Below are 22,287 nucleotides of genomic sequence, written 5' to 3' on the forward strand. Positions count from 1 at the left end.
GAACCAGCTAGCCGATATCTTCACTAAGCCTTTAGATGAGAAAAGGTTTTGCAGGTTGCGTAGTGAGCTAAATGTCCTAGATTCGCGTAACTTGGATTGATCTACAGCATACATGTGTTCTATGCCTTTGATCATGTTACTTTGAGCAAGTTGTACAAGTCATCCCCGGACCTCACAAGTCCGTATGCAAATGATGCACATGTTTAGGGGAGATGTGCTACAACTTGACTCATTTGAGACTAACTTGTTTGCTTGAGTACACTTGAAGTAGCCTTGAAGGACCATTGAAAGGGAAAATGAACTTGGACGATGAAAAGACTTCCACTGCACTCCGGTATTAGTGTATTTAATTCCAAGTTCATATTAATGCTCTTGTTGCCTTTCTGCTCTTATTTGCCATTTTGGTGATGCAATGGGGTTAAAGGGCAAAAAATGATCCCGTTTTGGTGCTTCATGCCAAAGGGGGAGAAATTATAGGCCAAAGCAACTGGATCAACCAACCACTTGTGAATTTAAAAAACAGTAGAGTTAGAATTTGTATTTTGCACAAATGACTCCTATTGCAAAATTTGGTCTCTTATGGGAGAGAATATTGATTATGGGAAAAAGGGGGAGTTTTTGGCACTTGATCAATTTTACTCTTGGAATATCTCTCGATTTGCCCAAACAAGTGTGTTTGACTTAGAGATAGGAAAAATAATTTAATTTGCAAAAACAAACCAAGTGGTGGCCAAGAGTGATCCAAATATGCCAAATCTTTAGTAAAAAAAGAATTTGGTCTTCATTTGCATTGATGTTGCACTTTTTTATTGCTTTTTGATGTGTTGGCATAAGTCACCAAAAAGGGCGAGATTGAAAGGGAAATGTGCACTTGGGCCAATTCTATAAGTATTTTGGTGATTAGATGTCCAACACATATTAATTAAGTTCTTATGTGCTAAATGAATGAGAAGTGAAAATCAAAGAACAAGGTATGTTTCTAGACTTAGTGAATTGTTTTTGAATACTAACATGTTTATCTTAGTGCTAGAAACAGTGCCAAGAAAAGAAGAAAGATGTTGGAAAAGAGTTGGCTGTGTACAGCCAAAATCAGCTCAGCCCTGGCACACCGGACTGTCCGGTGGTGCACCGGACAGTGTCCGGTGCCCCAGTCTGGTCAACGGTGAACCGACTGCCCTCGGGAAATGGTGGAGTGACGCGGCTAAAAATCATCGGACTGTCTGGTGGTGCACCGGACTGTCCGGTGAGTCATCTGCGCACGCGTCCAAGCCATCGACGATGAACTCGTCACTCTCAGGAAAAGAAAAAGGCGACGTGGCTGTAATTCACCAGACTGTCCGGTGGTGCACCGGACTGTCCGGAGATGCAATAGCTCCAGCGGCCAACGGTCGTCCACGCGATCAACGCGCGACACGTGGTCCTTGCCAACGGTCGGTTAGGCACACCGGACTGTCCGGTGCACCAACGAGCCTGGAGGACCAACGGTTGGCTGTGCCCGGTATGGAAGAAAATCGAGCACTGGACTGCTACAGTGGCTGTATGGTGGTGCACCGGACTGTCCGGTGCACCACTCGACAGAAGGCAAGAAATGCCTTCCAAGTTGATCTCTAATGGCTCCTAGCTGCCTTGGGGCTATAAAAGGGACCCCTAGGCGCATGGAGCAGGAGACCGAGCTTACAAGAAACATCCTAACACACATAGACTCTGCATTCACGCAATCAAATCATCGTTCTTGAGAATTGAGCACTGTTCAAGTTGTAAACTCCTTGCGCTGTGTTTGTGTGCTCACTTCTTCATTTGTGTGCGTGGTTGTACTGTGGATTTGAGTCTTGCGTGTGTTGATCTCCCATCCTTACTCTTGTGCTTTCTTTGTGATCAATACTATAAGGGCGAGAGGCTCCAACTTGTGGAGATTCCTCGCAAACGGGAAGTATACTCAAAAGATAAAAGACTGTGGTATTCAAGTCAATCATTGGATCACTTGAAAGGGTTTGAGTGCAACCCTCGTCCATTGGGACACCACAACGTGGAAGTAGGCAAGTGTTACTTGGCCGAACCACGGGATAAAAATCGCGTGTCTCTTGTGGTGCTTTTTGTGATTGTTTTGTTCGCACGAGCTCGCTCCATAGCCACTTGGTCACACTAACACTTTAATAATAAAGGTTGTGGCTATTTAGTGTTTGATTTTATAGGATCACCTATTCACCCTCCTCTAGGTGCTCTCAGTTTAGTTTTCTTTATAAAAAAGAGGGCGTGGTAACCAAGAACCTGTCTGTCTTCACTCAGTGCAAAATGGCCCCTGCTAGGCAGGATTTCCAAAGTCGTTTTTTATAACAAGCTCTGGGAATGTGTTTTTGGGATCTTCGCCTTAAGGCATCCCTTATTTATTTTGTGCTCTAAGCTCGTTATGAAAAACGAACTAATCCCACAAGGGGCTAATGTCGGGGTCCTCTATTGCCGAAGGTCCTCAAAGTGTTACATTATATATGTTGGGGGCCTTCATCTTTCGATGGTCCTAAAAAGCACAAGCTAACCACTGTTTTCTGATGCATCTCTAAGTGTCGCAGGTGCTTCGGCAGTCCCACCTTCGGAATAAATCAAGAAAAGGATGAGAGCATTGGCTTCATAATAATGATATGGAGAGACAAAGACAGAATTCAAACAAGGCCGAAAGAAGGTATTGATAAGATTCAGTTGTGAAGATGATAAAGATAGAAGACAATACTACTCTTGTGTCGTTTGTATATCATGTGTACAAGCATTGTGGACATACTTGTAATTTTATGCGATGTTGTACCTCTCCCCTATAAATAGATGAACAATATCATGCATAGAGGGACCCCCTTTTAAAGAGTAGACTCCCATTTGCTTAACTGTCGAAACTATCTTCGAGCTCTCATTTAAATAAAACCAAAGGTATGCTTGTAGATGTTTATCACATTGTAAGAAATGGCATCTAAGATAAGTATGCAGATAAGGTATACTTGTTCCTTATTATTTGCATCTCCTATTCTGGAAAACGATGTGCAAACTCTTTGTTCGTTACCTTTTTCCTTCATATAACCTTCGAAAAAGTTTAAATGGAGGAAGAAGCATACAACGTTCTAATTAGTGTTGACCAATTTCTGACATCCAAAAGGATTCTTAAACATGTGTGAATCACTATCTTCGTCCTTGGATTATTATCCCATTGAGATAACTTCTCAAGGATGAAGGCCCCTAATGTCTGACATTGTGTTGCTTTGATTTTGGTTCTATACAGCAATAAAAAACAAGTGACCAACATTGGCGCCCACCTCCGGTGAACTCATTTACGACCACGAGCTGCTTCGTCATGCCACCAAAAAGATGACGGCGCCCGGTCCTGTCCTCACACCATTGGATCCAAACCAAGATGGATTTCTCTTGAGAGAGGCACAAAGTGAGAAAAGGAAGGCCACCAACCTAACTCCACAAGATGACGCATTGGACCATTAGATCAGTAATCTTGAAGCCATCCATCAGCAAATTGAAAAACAAAAATAAAAGATGCTTTGGCTTTCTGAACTACAGAAGAAGAATGATGATGCGACTGAAGAGATGTGAAATATTTTGCAAGATATTGACCATCAAGAGTATCACCAGAATCAGAAAGACCTTCAACATCAAGGCCAAAATCATGAAGACATGTGGTACGAAGCCTTTAATCAAAAGAATTTTTCTTATGATGATACTTCTCTTTAGCTACATAGTTACAGGCAATACCATGACCACCTTCATACAAACCACCCGAATTGCCTATGTATGATGGTCACTCTGATTTGAAGCATTCCTCATGAGTTATGAAGCAACAATATTATCATACGGAGGCAACATAGTCGTGATGGCCAAGTCCTTCGTCATGGCAGTAAGGAGTGACGCTCAAACTTGATATTCTTCTCTTCGGTCAGGAACAATAACCTCTTGGTAGAAATTAAAGGATATGTTGATTACAAGCTTTCAAGGATTCCACACGAAGCCAGTCACTGCCCAGGCCCCTTTCCAATGTACACAAGACCATGATGAATACTTGCAAGCCTATGTCCGTAGATTCCTCCAACTTCGAGCTCAAGCACCAATAGTACCAAATGAAATAGTTACGGAGGCCACGATCAAGGGGCTTCACTCAGGACCAGTGGCACAATACTTTGCCAGAAAACCCCCTCAGATCCAAGAAAAGCTTCTCCAGAAGATGGATCAATATATCAGAGCAAACAATGATATTCAACAAAAACAGTCACACTCACGGACAACAAAGCCATCGTCAATCCACAAGAACCCAACTAAATACATTCAGACCAGTAGCCCCAAGAGGTGGAAGAGGAGGAAGGAGTTTTGGAGGAAGATTCATCTCTCAACCAATGAAAATGTTCAACGTTTTCTGTGGAGAGGAAAAGGGGCATACAATTTTCATTTTTTCAAGAAAAATTAGTTCATTTTCCTTGGGAAAATGGGAATTAACTAGGCTACAAAATAATTATGCATTTGTAATAGCCAACTTTATTTGTAACTCTATTAGAAAAATAAATTTGTAATTTAAGTGAGTAATATCGCCTTATAGAACTATTATGTAAATTTTGTTGATTTTTAGAATTAATTCAAGGCAGAATTAATATTTACTTATAGACGATGACTATTGTGCAATCAGTCCTTACGTACAAAAGTGCAAACGAATCTCGTCATGTCATAATTCAATCGTAAATATAATTATGGTTTATTAGATATGGCTAGGCTGTACTGGCGACGAATCATATTCTATTAATTAGTCATGCATACATGGAATCAATTATCGAGCATAGCATCAGATACTGATTTTCCAAACACTGTAAAAAACCCGTTATCCAAATATATGATCATTATGATGAGCTAATAAATTATTCTAAAAATAAACTATATGCATTCAAAAATAGAGAGGTAAGAGTATCACATTGCAACGAACATGTACAGTTTTCTTTTTAATTGAAAATTTATTAAGTTGTCCACATGTCCTCGTCAAAAGGATATGCTAGCCATCTGTTCATATCAGTGTTTCAATGCACTGAAATGACTAAGAATATATTGAGTTGTCGGCATGAAATTAAAATGAGCATCCGATTCAATGAACCTTTGAGATGCTTCAAACATGCTCAGTAAGTATTAACAAGGTTAGTTACTTGTTTCGCGACATCTGGAGATAACTAAGCATTTAATTTTGCGTATATTCCCACTTATAAAAGATGATGATCGGAACAGATGGGTCCATGGGTTAGGCTGAGATCCAAGGACTCGGACGGCAAGACATAACGAAGGCTTACTACTAGAAGAATTCCAGAAGGATAAACATAGCAAAGATCTTAGCAGACCAGGAGATATGATCTAGATCCCAACAGATACGGAAATGACCAAATGGAGAAGAAAAAACACTTATGAAGGTAGAGTTCGATTCCATGTTAGCTCGAGATAGACTTCTTACGTTCGCTATCATGTAACTGACCCGGATATACTTTTTGTAAACCACTTCCTCTCCTTAGACTATAAAAGGGGGCTAGAGGTACCACATGATGGTAGAAGGGATCATAAGATCAGAATACAAACACTACTAGCAAATAGGACATAGGGTATTATCTCATCTCGATCGAGAGCCCGAACCTGTATAAATTTTCAAGTCTCCTTTTCTTTTACCTCTACTTTTAGTTTTAGGTTACATGACCTACCCCATAAATTCACTATCAAATATTCTTCGATAGTTGGCATAGCAGTTAGGGAAAGTTGCATTGATCACAAAAGAGTTGATGGCAACCACATGTTTCATACTAGGAGAAGAATCCATCTTTGGCACTTTGAGATTCACAGCTAACTCCCTCCGAAATCTCGAGTTTGTCCAAAGACCTTTCGGTAGATTCAGCGTCATTTGATCAAGATTCTGCAAGTCTAGTATTTTCCACTGTGAATCTTGGTTGATCAGATCTTGCAATATTGACTCATACTCGGACTCAACCTCGGCATCGCCTCAAACTTGGATTAGAGTTTGCCTCAGACTTCGATATTGACCATACCTAATCTTAGACTCAAATAATTTTGAAGATTACTTAATATTCATCGAAGATTTTGGACACCAGGGTGGTCATATATCAAACCCTGCAGAAGAATGCCAACACAACATAAGAGAATCAACGTAATCAAGATGAGTTACAAGAACATGGTCGAGTTGTCGACACCTAAGTTTAGATGGTTGATTTCATGTCTATAGGAAGAAGAGGACAAGGACGAGAAGGTGCAGCACCAGAGGAAGAGGTTACCGCCACAGATGCCGGGGTGCAGGGCCATGAGGAGGAGGAGGTCGCGGGCATAGATGCTGAGGCGGATGACGATACCATCGAGGCTCCCGCCTTTCGATGGAGGGGCACTTGGAAGGGTCACTTTATCCTACCTTCGTTGGCGCCTGCACAATCAGAAGCTCGGTTGGTGATAGGTACTCACGTTTTGGCATTTTTGTTCTTACTTATTTGCTTATTTTACTGTAAATTATATATGACATGATTTTCTTATTTTTGTCATGCAGCCAATGGGAGGACACGTCTTTCGACGACCGAGGTCACCATAAACAGGTTAATCAAGTATTAGGTAACCTATATCATCTACATAATCCTAGAATTGCGACCGACTCAAAAGGTGTGGTGGTTCCTTGCACTAGCTAGTCGCACTTCGTACTAGCTCCACATGCTACATATAGAACAGCTCAGAGCGCCGTCAAGCACGACTTTTGGGTAAGAGTATTGTTTGAAACTAATATTTTATGATTTGTTTCATACTAACTTTATCTTTGATGTTGGATAGAGATGCTATCATGTGGAACCTGAGGCTCACGGGCATGCAGACTGAGTATTAGAGAAAATGCGAAGAAGGTGTGTAAGGATGCATTTTCCAATGCTTGTCTACAGGTTGTGAGCGCGTACATGAAGCGCTGAGGGCATTCTATCAACAACTTTCGACAATATTCAGATGTCTACTTGACTGTGGACCAGTACATGGAGGTAAAAACTAATTTAGCAACTCATTTAGATGTGAATGTAATTTTGTGCTAACGCTTCGATACATGTAACTCTTCCATCGATGGAACACCGGTCGCAGGCTTACAAGGCTTTGTTTGATATATGAGCTTCACTAGAGTGGATTGAGAAGTCAAATAGGAATCGACATAGGCAGCGCCATCAGCAGGACGGGGATGATGATTGAGGCTGTAGTCAACCATCCTATTGGGCTGATGGACACATTCGGTTGGCGAAGCCAATGGTGAGTATGTAGTATTCTATTTTACTCAGAAATGGAATCAGTTTAAACTTTTATATTTGCAGGAGGCTCAAACTGGAGTTGTCCCAAGCCCAATCAGTGTGTTATAGGCGAGGGCATAGAGCGAAAAACAGTGAAATATCCGATGAGCTATGTAGTCAAGCGGTTGTTGTGCGTATGGTTAGTAGTTGTTAGGATTAACGTTTTTGTCGGCGTTTCGAGACCGGGGGGTCCCTAAGCCGACGAGTGAGTGTGCCGCGTGCCCCAGCCCAGATGGGTCGAGCGCGTGGGCGAGCACGAAGGGGGGAAGCGAGGCGGCCGGAGACGGGCGTGAGAGAGGTGGAAATCCCGCGGCCTTCGTGTTCGTCCCGCGCCCAGGTCGGGTGCGCTTGCAGTAGGGGGTTACAAGCGTCCACGCGGGTGAGGGAAGCGAGCGGCCCCAAGAGAGCGCCTGTCCCGTCCTCGTCCCCGCGCGGCCAACCCTCTCTAAGAAGGCCCTGGTCCTTCCTTTTATAGGCGTAAGGAGAGGATCCAGGTGTACAATGGGGGTGTAGCAGAGTGCTACGTGTCTAGCGGGGGAAGAACTAGCGCCCTAAGTACATGCCAATGTGGCAGCCGGAGAGATCTTGGCACCCTGCTGGTGTGGTGTCGTGGCTGTCGGAGGAGCAACGGAGCCTGGCGGAGGGACAGCTGTCGTAGCGGTTGAGTTCTTGCTGACGTCCCCCTGCTTCCGTAAGGGAGCTGAGAGCCGCCGTCGTCACCGGGCTAGCGGGGCGCCATCATTGCCTATCTGGCGGAGCCAGCCGGATGGGACTCCAGTCTTGTTCTCTGCGGCCCGAGTCGGCTCGGGGTAGGGTGATGATGGCGCTTCCTGTTGACGTGGCGGGCCTGTGCCCTAGGTCGGGCGACGTGGTGGCTCCTCCGAAGCCGAGGTCGAGTCTGTCTTCCGTGGCCGAGGCCGAGCCCGAGCTCCTGGGTCGGGTGAGGCAGAGGCCGTTCGGCAGAGGCCAGGGCGGAATCCGAGCCCTGGGGTCGGGCGAAGCGGAGGTCGTCGTCTTCTGGGGCTTAGCCCAAGTCCGAGCCCTGGGTCGGGCGGAGCGGAGTTCGCCGTCTTCCGGGGCTTAGCCCGAGTCCGAGCCCTAGGTCGGGCGGAGCGGAGTTTGCCGTCTTCCGGGGCTTAGCCCGAGTCCGAGCCCTGGGTCGGGCGGAGCGGAGTTCGCCGTCTTCCGGGGCTTAGCCCGAGTCCGAGCCCTGGGTCGGGCGGAGCGGAGTTCGCCGTCTTCCGGGGCTTAGCCCGAGTCCGAGCCCTGGGTCGGGCGGAGCTTCTTATGGCGCCTTTGGCAGGGCCTTCGCGTTAAATCCTCCTGCAACTTGGTCGGTTGGTGCGGCGATTTAGTCAGGGTTGCTTCTTAGCGAAGGCAAGGCCTCGGGCGAGCCGGAGATGTGTCCGCCGTTAAAAAGGGGGGCCTCGGGCGAGACGGAAAAACCCCTCGGGGTCGGCTGCCCTTGCCCGAGGCTAGGCTCGGGCGAGGCGTGATCGAGTCGCTCGTATGGACTGATCCCTGACTTAATCGCACCCATCAGGCCTCTGCAGCTTTATGCTGATCGGGGTTACCAACTGAGAATTAGGCGTCTTGAGGGTACCCCTAATTATGGTCCCCGACAGTAGCCCCCGAGCCTCGAAGGGAGTGTTAGCACTCGCTTGGAGGCTTTCGTCGCACTTTTTTGCAAGGGGACCAGCCTTTCTCGGTTGCATTTTGTTCCGGTGGGTGCGCGCGAGCGCACCCGCCGGGTGTAGCCCCCGAGGCCTCGGAGGAGTGGTTTCACTCCTTCGAGGTCTTAATGCCTTGCGTAATGCTTCGGCTGGTCTGGTTGTTCCCTCATGCGAGCAGGCCGTAGCCCGGGTGCACGGTCGGGGCCCAAGTTCTCGGGCTGGTATGTTGACGCTGTCAACGGTTTGGCCGGAGCCGGGTTTGCGAGAGCAGCCCCCGAGCCTCTGCACAGGGCGAGAGGGCGATCAGGGACAGACTCGGCTTTTTTACATACGCCCCTACGTCGCCTTTTCGCAAGGAGGAGGGGGGAGAGCGCCATGTTACCCTCGATGGGCATCGAACATGGTGTCTCCGGTGAGCTGCAAGCGGGTAATCCGAGTGGACGTCCGTGCCCCGTTCGTTGGGGGTCGGCTAGGGGCCCAGAGGCACGCCCAAAAGTACCTGCGGGTGATCTGCCGGACCCGGTCCCCTGGCGACGGGGTCCGAGGGCTCGATGCCTCCCTCCGATGGGATTCCGTTACAAGATCGCTCCCGCTAGTCTCGGAAATGTCCTAGGGTACCTCGGGAGCGCAGCCCGAGCCTTGGTTATGTATCAAACGTACCCCTGGTCATCCCTCGCTCGGCGTCTGAGGCGACTGTGAACCCTTCGGGGGCCAGCCTTCGAACCCCTGATCAGTAATGGGCGCGGAGCCCGAGTAGCCTGAGGCGGCCGTGGAGCCCTTCGGGGGGCCGACCTTCGAACCTCTGACCAGTAGTGGGTGTAGGGCCCACGCGATCTGAGGCGACTGTTGAACCCCGCGGAGGGCCAGCCTTCGAACCTCTGATCAGTAGGGGGCTCGGAGCCTGGTTCCTTCACGGGGAAGGATCCCTTTCGGGGTATCCCCCTTTCCCGGTCCCTGTTGCAAGAGATAGAGAAAGAGGAAAAAAGGGAAAAAGGATACGAAACCGAACGACGTGGCGTACCTTTTTTGGTGCGGTTGTTTCGGCGAAGGCGAAGCGTCGCCCGCTGCTCCTGCCAGAAACGCCGCATGTCCAGCCGCGGAGTTAATGCGGCGGGGTGAGTAGTTGGCGGGGCAGCCGCTGCGCGCGCGAGCCGTTCGAGGAACGGATCTCGGGCGCGTTGTCTTCACGCTGTGAGAGGGGGTTCTCTCACTGCCCCCGGATGGGACGCGAGCTTGGCTGACGACGTGACCGCTGCTCCCGTGCGTCTGCCACCGTCGTTACTGCCAGCCCACTTTGGCCGTGTTGACCGTCGCGTCCGGTTGGTGCTGCTGGGTCGTGCGCCGGGTCACCTCGAGTCGCGGTACTGGTTCCGCAATCGAGGAGGCGCGATGGTGGCGCAAGTGGTGGGGCAGTTGCTTGCATGCAGCATCCGGCACGCCGGTTGCGCGACGCGTGGGCCTGGGCCTCCATGTTGGCGTGTCGGGAGTCGGAGAAGCGTGTCCACCTGGCGCGGCTGCATGCCGCCTGCATGGCTGCTTGCCTCTTTCGCCCGTTGGTCTGGGCAAAAGTGGAGGGCCTCTTGTAACCGCTGGGCGGTTGCGTACGCCATGCGTGGCGGTTTGGCTTCTTCTGCTCGGAGCCGGTCTGCATGACATGCGGGACCCATCCCCCGCGCCGTAGGGGAGGGCCTTGGAACGTGTTGGAGAAGACTCAGCCCATGACGGTTGGGGGTGCACGTAGGGAGAGTTGCCTTTAAAAGGAGGGCGACCCCTTCCGGAAGGCGACCATGTCTTCTTGCTCCCTTATGAACCGTGTCTTTCCACCTTCCAAGCCCCCGGATGGGGGGAAACCGCCGTCTTTTCGCCTCGTTGTTGGAGGAACGCAACTCCGCGGGAGTTGGTACCTTTCAGCCATCGTTCGGCTTCAAGGATTTTCATCGGGCAGCCCGGCTGCACCCCTCCACCGGCGGCCACCCAAGATGGTGACCTCCGGCTTGATGGTGGGGAAAGCCAGCCGGGCTGCGGCCTCTGCCCCTACCTCAGCCTCAAGGATTTTCGTCATCCAGGCCAAGATGGAGGATGAGGCGAGTCGGGGGGCTGCCTCCGCGGGGGTCGGTTGCCCTCTTCTTTCCCTGGCGCCCGGGGGAAGAACTGCATCCTCCAGCTCCACGGAGACTTCCTCCAGCCATGTCGGGAGAGGCGGGCCACCGTTACTCTGCCAGGACGCAACGCTACGTCCTCCGCCCGGTCGATAGTTGCGCCGCGCACCGCGAGGGCAGCGCCCACGCTCTGGGCGGTCCTGGGCGAAGACCTGCCGGCGCGCTTTGAGGCGTCGGCAGGCGGAGATGGCTTCTCTACCGATGAGATTGCCAACTCCGCCAGTAGCCCTGGGTCTCCATCTCCTGGGCTGAATGGCTGGCTCTCGTCCTCGGTAGGTGAGAGTCCTTCTGCCGCGGCACCCGCCCCGAAGCCGCTGCTGAAGCTGCTTCGTCGCCCGGGGCGAGGGTAGTTATCGCTGTCGCCGGATCGGGCGGCGGCGGGCCACCCGTCGGCCCGCGATCGTTCCGCGGGCTCCCCCATCTTGTGGGGTTGTTCGTGCCCGTGGGGACGGAACCGGAGTTCCGTTTGTAATGGCACTTCGAGTGCCAGTGTTTTTTGTTCAATATGGCTTTCGGGGCCTGAACATGTACGTAACGTCGGCACGGAGCCGTGTTTTTTCCTCATTTTTGAGCGCTAAGACTCGTCTGTTGATTATCTGAACCGCTTCACCAAGCATGAGTCGCCCCGTGTCAAGGTGACGAGTGAGGTATTCGTATCCCGGAGGCGTAGGAGTCCCTCGGCTCGGTCGGCCTTGCTATCCGAGGCTCCTCTAGCTTAGTTAAAGAGACCCCTCGGCCGCTCTTCGACAAGCCGAGGCTAGGGGTAGCGGTATCAGTATGAACAGTGGCGGAGTCGGCTCGAAAATGAAACCTGGTTGGCCGGAGCCTAACCGGGTCGTCCGTCGGCGGGACCAATGCCGGAGTTGATCAGCCGAGGCCTCGGACCGGGCTGGCGCCCTTGGAAGATGGCTGGCTGAGGCCCCAGGGGTAACCGGCCGAGCCGCCTGCTCGGGCCGGATTCCCAGAGAAGTCCCTGGCAGCGATTGCCCGGGCGTGGTGATGACGTCGTCCTTCGGAGCGGAGACCCTCGGACCGCGTCGCCGTCCGAGGCTAGGTCGGGCCTCGCCGAAGGTGTCGTCGATGCCGAAGGTGTTGCTACCCCCTTCCAGCGTCAAGACCCGAGCCTGCAGGGTCAAAGTGTCTTGTAGCGTGTGCCTTCTGCAGCCGCCGAGGCCAGAACACACACCCTCGCTGCGTTGTAAAGCTGCGTCTCTTTTCCTCTTGTTTCGAGTATCTGGACTTTTTGTCGGTAACAGGGATGTTTGTGCGAGCGAAAGTTGTTTCTCGCGGAAGGTGATGAGTGAGGTATCCGTATCCCGGAGGCGTGGGAGTCCCTCGGCTCGGTCAGCCTTGCCGCTTACGCGTACTTTCACCCGTCCATGAGGCCCTGTCACCGACTCGGTCGAGAAGGCTCGAAAGATCACTTCGGCAGAAGGGCTTCCGAACGTAAAGACTCGTTCGATCCGCGGAGCCACTGTATCCGAACGCGAGTTACTTATCGCAGAAGGTGATGAGTGAGGTATCCGTATCCCGGAGGCGTAGGAGTCCCTCGGCTCGGTCAGCCTTGGCTGCTTACGTGTACTCTGTCGTTTCCAGGACCCACTTTTCGAAGTAGTCAAAAAGCACGAAAGATATTCTGGTAAAAGAGATCTTTTTTCGAGGAAAATTTTGACGCAGAGGGGGTTTCCCCCCTTTTAGCCCCCGAGGGAGGGTCGGGCTTTACCGAGGCGAGGCTAACCCTTCCTTGATGACTAAATTTTGCGTGGGTGTGAGGTATATGAACGACTTGAAAACATCTTAAGGGTAGAAGCGACGTAGCTGTTGGATGTTCCAAGCGTTGCCGTAGACCTCGCCTTGGCTGTTGGCCAGCTTGTACGTTCCGGGCTTCAGAACTTTGGCGACGACGAATGGCCCCTCCTAGGGGGGCGTGAGCTTGTGCCTCCCTCGGGCGTCTTGTCGCAGCCGAAGCACCAGGTCGCCCACCTGGAGGTCTCGAGGTCGGACCCCTCGGGCGTGGTAGCGTCGCAGGGACTGCTGATACCGTGCCGAGTGTAGTAAGGCCTTGTCCCGAGCCTCCTCCAGCTGGTCCAGCGAGTCTTCTCGGCTAGCTTGGTTGCTTTGATCGTCGTAGGCCCTCGTCCTCGGGGAGCCGCATTCCAGGTCAGTGGGCAAGACGGCCTCGGCCCCGTAGACCAGGAAGAACGGCGTGAAACCCGTGGCTCGGCTCAGCGTTGTCCTCAGGCTCCAGACCACCGGGGGAAGTTCCTTCATCCATCGCTTGCCGAACTTGTTGAGGTCGTTGTAAATCCGAGGCTTGAGCCCTTGTAGAATCATGCCGTTGGCACGCTCTACTTGCCCATTCGACATGGGATGAGCTACGGCGGCCCAGTCCACCCGGATGTGGTGATCCTCGCAAAAATCCAAGAATTTTTTGCCGGTGAACTGGGTGCCGTTGTCGGTGATGATGGAGTTTAGGATCCCGAAGCGATGGATGATGTTGGTGAAGAACGCCACCGCCTGCTCGGACCTGATGCTGTTCAGGGGTCGGACCTCGATCCACTTGGAGAATTTGTCGACGGCGACCAGCAGGTGCGTGTAGCCCCCGGGCGCTTTCTGCAAGGGTCCGACGAGGTCCAGACCCCACACAGCAAAGGGCCAGGTGATGGGTATCGTCTGCAGAGCTTGAGCGGGCAGGTGGGTCTGCTTCGCGTAGAATTGACACCCTTCGCAGGTGCGGACAATTCTAGTGGCGTCGGCCACCGCCGTTGGCCAGTAGAAACCATGCCGGAAAGCATTCCCGACGAGGGCTCGAGGCGCTGCGTGATGGCCGCAAGCCCCCGAGTGTATCTCTTGCAGGAGTTCCTGACCTTCGGCGATGGAGATGCATCGCTGGAGGATGCCCGAGGGACTGCGGTGGTAGAGCTCCTTCTCATCCCCCAGCAAGACGAATGACTTGGCGCGTCGGGCTACCCGCCGAGCCTCGGCTTGGTCGAGGGGTAGCTCTCCTCGGCGGAGATATTGCAGGTACGGGGTTTGCCAGTCCCGGTCAGGCGTGGCCCCGCTCCGCTCCTCCTCGATGCGCAGCGCCTCGCCCTCGGGGGCCGAGGGTACCTCGGACTGAACCGAGGACGCCTCGGGCTGGACCGAGGGTGCCTCGGGCTGGACCGAGGGCGCCTCGGGCTTGGGCGTGTCGTTGATCTTGACGGAGGGTTGGTGCAGATCCCGGGAGAAGACGTCCGGGGGAACCGTCGTTCACCCCGAGGCTATCTTTGCCAGCTCGTCCGCAGTCTCGTTGTAGCGTCGAGCGATGTGGTTAAGCTCGAGCCCGTAGAACTTGTCTTCCAGGCGCCGAACCTCATCGCAGTAGGCCTCCATCTTCGGGTCGCGGCAGTGGGAGTTCTTCATGACTTGGTCGATGACGAGCTGCGAGTCGCCGCGAGCGTCGAGGCGTCGGACCCCTAGCTCGATGGCGATTCGCAGTCCGTTGATCAGAGCTTCGTACTCAGCCACATTGTTGGATGCCGGGAAATGGAGGAGTAGCACGTAGCGTAGGTGTTTCCCGAGGGGCGAGATGAAGAGTAGGCCCGCGCCGGCCCCCGTCTTCATCAGTGACCCGTCGAAAAACATGGTCCAGAGCTCCGGTTGGATCGGAGCCGTCGGCAGCTGGGTGTCGACCCATTCGGCTACGAAGTCCGCCAAGACCTGGGATTTGATGGCCTTCCGAGGGGCGAACGAGATTGTCTCGCCCATGATTTCCACCGCCCACTTTGCAATCCTGCCCGAGGCCTCTCGGCACTGGATGATCTCCCCCAGGGGGAAGGATGACACCACAGTTACCGGGTGAGACTCAAAGTAATGTCGTAGCTTCCGCCTCGTCAGGATCACCGCGTACAGCAGCTTCTGAACTTGTGGGTAGTGGATCTTGGTTTAGGACAGTACCTTGCTGACGAAGTAAACTGGCCTCTGAACGGGCAATGCATGCCCCTCTTCTTGCCTCTCGACCACAATCGCGGCGCTAACCACCCGAGTGGTCGCGGCGACGTAGACCAAGAGGGCTTCTCCATCAGCTGGGGGCACCAAGATAGGCGCCTTGGTGAGGAGCGCCTTCAGGTCCCCGAGAGCTTCTTCGGCCTCAGGGGTCCAAGTGAAGCTTTCAGCCTTCCTTAAGAGGCGGTACAGAGACAAGCCTCTTTCGCCGAGGCGTGAGATGAAGCGGCTCAGGGCCGCGAGACATCCCATTACCCTCTATACACCCTTTAAGTCCTTGATGGGCCCCATGCTGGTGATGGCTGCGATCTTCTCCGGGTTGGCTTCGATGCCCCGCTCGGAGACGATGAACCCCAAGAGCATGCCTCGGGGCACCCCGAAGACACACTTCTCGAGATTGAGCTTGACGCCTTTTGCCTCGAGACACCGGAATGTCACTTCAAGGTCAGGGAGGAGGTCGGAGGCTTTCCTTGTCTTGACTACGATGTCATCGACGTAGGCCTCGACCGTACGACCGATGTGTTCGCCGAACACATGGTTCATACACCGCTGGTACGTCGCGCCCGCATTCCTCAAACCGAACGGCATGGTGACATAGCAGTACATGTCGAAGGGCGTGATGAAAGAAGTCGCGAGCTGGTCGGACTCTTTCATCTTGATTTGTTGATACCCTGAGTAGGCATCGAGGAAAGACAGGGTTTCGCACCCAGCGGTGGAATCCACGATTTGATCGATGCGTGGCAGAGGGTAGGGAACCTTCGGACATGCTTTGTTGAGACCTGTGTAGTCTACACACATCTGCCATTTCCCCCCTTTCTTTCTCACAAGCACCGGGTTGGCAAGCCATTCGGGATGGAATACCTCTTTGATGAACCCGGCTGCCATTAGCTTGTGGATCTCTTCGCCTATCGCTCTGCACTTCTCCTCGTCGAACCGGCGCAGAGGTTGCTTGACCGGTCGGGCTCCGGCCCGAATATCCAGCGAGTGCTCGGCGACATCCCTCGGTATGCCGGGCATGTCCGAGGGACTCCACGCAAAGATGTCGGCGTTTGCGCGGAGAAAGTCGACGAGCACTGCTTCCTATTTGGGGTCGAGCCCGGAACCGATCCGGATCTGCTTGGAGGTGTCGCCACTGGGGTCGAGAGGGACGGCCTTAACCGTCTCCGCTGGCTCGAAGTTGCCGGCATGTCGCTTCACGCCTGGCACCTCTTTGGAGAGGTTTTCCATGTCGGCGATGAGGGCCTCGGACTCGGCGAGGGCCTCGGCGTACTCCACGCACTTCACGTCGCATTCGAACGCGTGTTTGTGCGTGGGGCCGACGGTGATGACCCCGTTGGGGCCCGGCATCTTGAGCTTCAGGTAGGTGTAGTTGGGGCCGGCCATGAACTTCGCGTAACATGGCCTCCCCAATACCGCGTGGTAGGTTCCTCGGAACCCGACCACCTCGAACGTCAAAACCTCCCTTCGGAAGTTGGAGGGCGTTCCGAAGCAGACGGGAAGGTCGAGCTGTCCGAGGGGCTGGACGCGCTTCCCAGGAACGATCCCGTGGAAGGGCGCAGCACCCGCACGGACGGAGGACAGATCGATGCACAGGAGCCTGAGGGTCTCGGCATAGATGATGTTGAGGTAGCTGCCCCCATCCATCAGGACCTTGGTGAGCCTGACGTCGCCGATGTTGGGGTCGACGACGAGCAGGTATTTCCCCGGGCTCGACACGTAGTCGGGGTGGTCAGCTTGGTCGAAGGTGATGGGCTTGTCGGACCAGTCTAGGTAGACTAGCGCCGCCACCTTCACCGAGCAGACCTCCCGGCGCTCTTGCTTGCGATGCCGAGCCGAGGCATTCGCCGCATGCCCTCCGTAGATCATGAAGCAGTCGCGGACCTCGGGGAACTCTCCTGCTTGGTGATCTTCCCTTTTGTCATCGTCGCGGGCCCTTCCACCCTCCGCGGGTGGCCCGGCTTTGTGGAAATGGCGCCGAAGCATGACGCACTCCTCGAGAGTGTGCTTGACGGGCCCCTGATGATAGGGGCATGGCTCCTTGAGCATCTTGTCGAAGAGGTTGGCACCTCCGGGGGGCTTCCGAGGGTTCTTGTACTCGGCGTCGGCGACAAGGTCCGCGTCGGCGGCGTCGCGTTTCGCTTGCGACTTCTTCTTGCCTTTCTTCTTGGCGCCGCGCGGAGTAGACGCCTCGGGAGCATCTTCCGTCGGGCGGCCCTGGGGCTGCTTGTCTTTTCGGAAGATGGCCTCGACCGCCTCCTGGCCAGAGGCGAACTTGGTGGCGATGTCCATCAGCTCGCTCGCCCTAGTGGGGGTCTTGCGACCCAACTTGCTCACCAGGTCGCGGCAGGTGGTGCCGGCAAGGAACGCGCCGATGACATCTGAGTCAGTGATGTTGGGCAGCTCGGTGCGCTGCTTCGAGAATCGCCGGATGTAGTCCCGAAGAGACTCTCCCGGCTGCTGTCGGCAGCTTCGGAGGTCCCAGGAATTCCCAGGGCACACATACGTGCCCTGGAAATTACCGGCGAAGGCTTGGACCAGGTCATCCCAGTTGGAGATCTGCCCCGGAGGCAGGTGCTCCAACCAGGCGCGAGCGGTGTCGGAGAGGAACAGGGGGAGGTTGCGGATGATGAGGTTGTCGTCGTCTGTCCCACCTAGTTGGCAGGCCAGGCGGTAGTCCGCGAGCCACAATTCCGGCCTCGTTTCCCCCGAGTACTTTGTGATAGTAGTCGGGGGTCGGAACCGGGTCGGGAACGGCGCCCGTCGGATGGCCCGACTGAAGACCTGCGGACCGGGTGGTTCGGGCGAGGGACTCCGATCCTCCCCGCTGTCGTAGCGTCCCCCACGCATGGGGTGGTAGCCTCGGCGCACCCTTTCGTCGAGGTGAGCCCGACGGTCGCGACGATGGTGCTCGTTGCCGAGGTGGCCCGGGGCCGCAGGCGCGGTGTTGCGCGTGCGCCCGGTGTAGACCGAGGCTTCCCGCGTGAATCGGGAAGTCGCGGCATGAGGTTTCGAGGGGTACGCTTGCCTTCGGGAGGCAGTGCTCTCAGCCCGTCGGACCGCGGTGTCTTCCAGGAGATTTTTAAGCTCTCCTTGGATTCGCCGACCCTCGGTGGTGGATGGCTCCGGCATCGTGCGGAGGAGCATCGCCGCTGCGGCCAGGTTCTGACCGACCCCACTGGATGCAGGTGGTGGCCTGACCCTGACGACATCGGCGACGCGGTGCTGGAGACCCTGGGGCAGGTGACGTATTTCCCCGGCTGGGGGTTGGTCCGCCCATACCTGCCCGACGTCCCGGCGGATCGGCTCAAGTGCTCCTGCTCCCTCGTCGAGCCTGGCCTGCGCCCCGCGGACTTGCTCGAGCTGTGGGTCGTGACCCCCCGCCGGAACGGGGACCACAGCTAGCTCCCGCGGGATGTCGGCGCGAGGCATCGGCCTAGGGAGATCACCGTCCTCTGGCATGCCGAGACGGTTGCCTTCAGAGGGATCCCCTAGCTCGACGTGGAAACATTCGCGGCTTGGGCCGCAGTCCTTGTCGTCAAGGCTGCGGCTACCGTCGGAACAGTCGGAGAGGCAGTAGTCACATGCGGCCATAAAGTCCCGCATGGCACTGGGGTTGCCAAATCCAGAGAAATCCCAGCAGATGCTGGGATCGTCATCTTCCTCGGACCCAGAGGGCCCGTAGGTCGAGACGTCCGTCAATCGGTCCCAAGGCGACCGCATACGAAACCCCAGAGGGGTTGCACTCGCCTCAACGAGAGCGCCCGCCAAAGCGTGGTCGCTAGGCAGGTTGAGGCCGAGTCGAAATGACGTAGGATGGGAATCAGTCAGTACCTTTTGGTCGACGAGGAGCGACATAGTCACGTCGGGGGCTGATCGCGTCGTCGTCCTAGGTACGAGGGCGACGTCCTGCAAGCTTTCCGCGAGCGTGCTGGCGTCGTCCACTTGCTCGGGATTGGCGTGTCGCGGGGGGACGACGCTCGCCTTCGTCTCAAACGCGAGGTCGATGCCCGACGAAGCGCGGCCTCCCGCCTGGCCTTGGTTGCCCCGCCTCCTCCTCCGTTGGCGGGGGAGAGGACGGGGCGAGCTCGAATGTCGTTCTTCCACCACGCGGAGAAGATGTCGTCGATTCCGCCGCCGACGGGCGGGTTGTCGGCCGCCATTGTCGTTGTCGCGCGGCGGTGGAAGGAGTATCATGTCGTAGCTGCCATCGAGGGACATGAACTCGAGACTCCCGAAACGGAGCACCGTCCCGGGTTGGAGAGGTTGTTGGAGACTGCCCATCTGGAGCTTGACGGGAAGCTGTTCGTCAACACGCAGCAGTCCCCTACCTGGCGCGCCAAATGTCGGCGTTTCGAGACCGGGGGGTCCCTAAGCCGACGAGTGAGTGTGCCGCGTGCCCCAGCCCAGATGGGTCGAGCGCGTGGGCGAGCGCGAAGGGGGGAAGCGAGGCGGCCGGAGACGGGCGTGAGAGAGGTGGAAATCCCGCGGCCTTCGTGTTCGTCCCGCGCCCAGGTCGGGTGCGCTTGCAGTAGGGGGTTACAAGCGTCCACGCGGGTGAGGGAAGCGAGCGGCCCCAAGAGAGCGCCTGTCCCGTCCTCGTCCCCGCGCGGCCAACCCTCTCTAAGAAGGCCCTGGTCCTTCCTTTTATAGGCGTAAGGAGAGGATCCAGGTGTACAATGGGGGTGTAGCAGAGTGCTACGTGTCTAGCGGGGGAAGAACTAGCGCCCTAAGTACATGCCAATGTGGCAGCCGGAGAGATCTTGGCACCCTACTGGTGTGGTGTCGTGGCTGTCGGAGGAGCAACGGAGCCTGGCGGAGGGACAGCTGTCGCAGCGGTTGAGTTCTTGCTGACGTCCCCCTGCTTCCGTAAGGGAGCTGAGAGCGGGGCGCCATCATTGCCTATCTGGCGGAGCCAGCCGGATGGGACTCCGGTCTTGTTCTCTGCGGCCCGAGTCGGCTCGGGGTAGGGTGATGATGGCGCTTCCTGTTGACGTGGCGGGCCTGTGCCGTAGGTCGGGCGACGTGGTGGCTCCTCCGAAGCCGAGGTCGAGTCTGTCTTCCGTGGCCGAGGCCGAGCCCGAGCTCCTGGGTCGGGCGAGGCGGAGGCCGTTCGGCAGAGGCCAGGGCGGAATCCGAGCCCTGGGGTCGGGCGAAGCGGAGGTCGTCGTCTTCTGGGGCTTAGCCCAAGTCCGAGCCCTGGGTCGGGCGGAGCGGAGTTCGCCGTCTTCCGGGGCTTAGCCCGAGTCCGAGCCCTAGGTCGGGCGGAGCAGAGTTCGCCGTCTTCCGGGGCTTAGCCCGAGTCCGAGCCCTGGGTCGGGCGGAGTGGAGTTCGCCGTCTTCCGGGGCTTAGCCCGAGTCCGAGCCCTGGGTCGGGCGGAGCGGAGTTCGCCGTCTTCCGGGGCTTAGCCCGAGTCCGAGCCCTGGGTCGGGCGGAGCTTCTTATGGCGCCTTTGGCAGGGCCTTCGCGTTAAATGCTCCTGCAACTTGGTCGGTTGGTGCGGCGATTTAGTCAGGGTTGCTTCTTAGCGAAGGCAAGGCCTCGGGCGAGCCGGAGATGTGTCCGCCGTTAAAAAGGGGGGCCTCGGGCGAGACGGAAAAACCCCTCGGGGTCGGCTGCCCTTGCCCGAGGCTAGGCTCGGGCGAGGCGTGATCGAGTCGCTCGTATGGACTGATCCCTGACTTAATCGCACCCATCAGGCCTCTGCAGCTTTATGCTGATGGGGGTTACCAGCTGAGAATTAGGCGTCTTGAGGGTAACCCTAATTATGGTCCCCGACAGTTTTCTTTTCATATAGATATACATTATATGTCTGCCGCCGATGCCTCAGTGGGGATTACATGCTCCGCCACCTCCACTTCAGGTGCTTCAATTTAGTTTGGACTTGTCGTTTGTATTAACCTTTCAAATCTTGACTAAACTTGATTTTGTAGTGATCTGTGGTTATGTGCCACAACATGCCACCAATGGTGATACCAGCACCAAGAGGAGCTTCTAGAGGGGAGGGAGCTATTACAGGAGAGGTTAGTTTAACAAACAATTTGTTGGAATAGTGGTCATGTAAACACTATAGTTATTAATGTCTTCTTCTTTCTTTAGACTCCAAACCATATAGACGACTTCTTCGCTTCTGAAGGTAGTGGTCACAACTCACATGGCCCCTATTTGTGATGGAATTGTGAGTTTCTATTAGACTGTAATGGACTTGTAAGGTATTTTGGTGAACTGTGATGTATTTGTGAAGAATTGTGATATTTTGTGTTAAATGTGTGTAATTCTGGAATTGTTGTTTCTGTCATAATATTGTTATTATATTGTTGAAATTGTTGTTTTTTACCGTTCTTTCATATTTTTTCTCTGAAATTAATTATTTTCGGCGGCATGTGGACGCCAAAAATAAGCCTAACAAAATTTCAGCAGCCTCTATTTTCAGCGGCTTGTGAGACGACCGCCGAAAATAAGCTATTTTCGGCGGCCGAGCTCTGGCCACCAAAAATTATTAGTTATTTTCGGCTAAATTTTTTTAGCGGCCAAGAGCCACTGAAAATGAATTTTGTTCCTGTAGGGGTTGGTGTAACAAAACTGCTAGTGGAAATTTGATTATCACTGGCGGTTTAGTTACACCAACCGCCAAAATTCCACTGTCGGTTGTGTAAAGAGTACTGTCAGTGGAAATAAATTTTCACTGACGGTTCCTTATACCGCCCCCACCTGTTTTTTTACTAACGTTGATAGACAAAACCAATAGTGAAAATTTGAACGTACCACTTGTTTTAAGCTCTTTTCTTCTAGTTATGGAAAGGCATGCGACTAGGCAAGAGATGCATTTCTTTGTTCATGCTGTCATGCACACAGTTTTGATACTTTTTGTTGACAACAATGGCGACTAATTATTTTCTTAAACTTTCGTGCCTCGCCAGCTGTTAATGATAATGCTTCAATCAATTACCAAAAGAATGGCGGTGCACGTGGTTAATTTTCTATGAGTGCACAGAGTTAGATGAAGAGTTGCGTAGGTTTTAAAAATAAAGATTAAAGAGGGTCGGGGAGATGAAGATATCGACAGGTATACTGAATGTTATGCAGTAAGTGGTCCATATCCCCGAATTTTTTTTGTATTTTGACCATTTTTCGGAAAAAAG

Source organism: Zea mays, chromosome 10 (assembly GCF_902167145.1).
Source record: "Zea mays cultivar B73 chromosome 10, Zm-B73-REFERENCE-NAM-5.0, whole genome shotgun sequence".
NCBI classification, from domain to species: Eukaryota; Viridiplantae; Streptophyta; class Magnoliopsida; order Poales; family Poaceae; genus Zea; species Zea mays.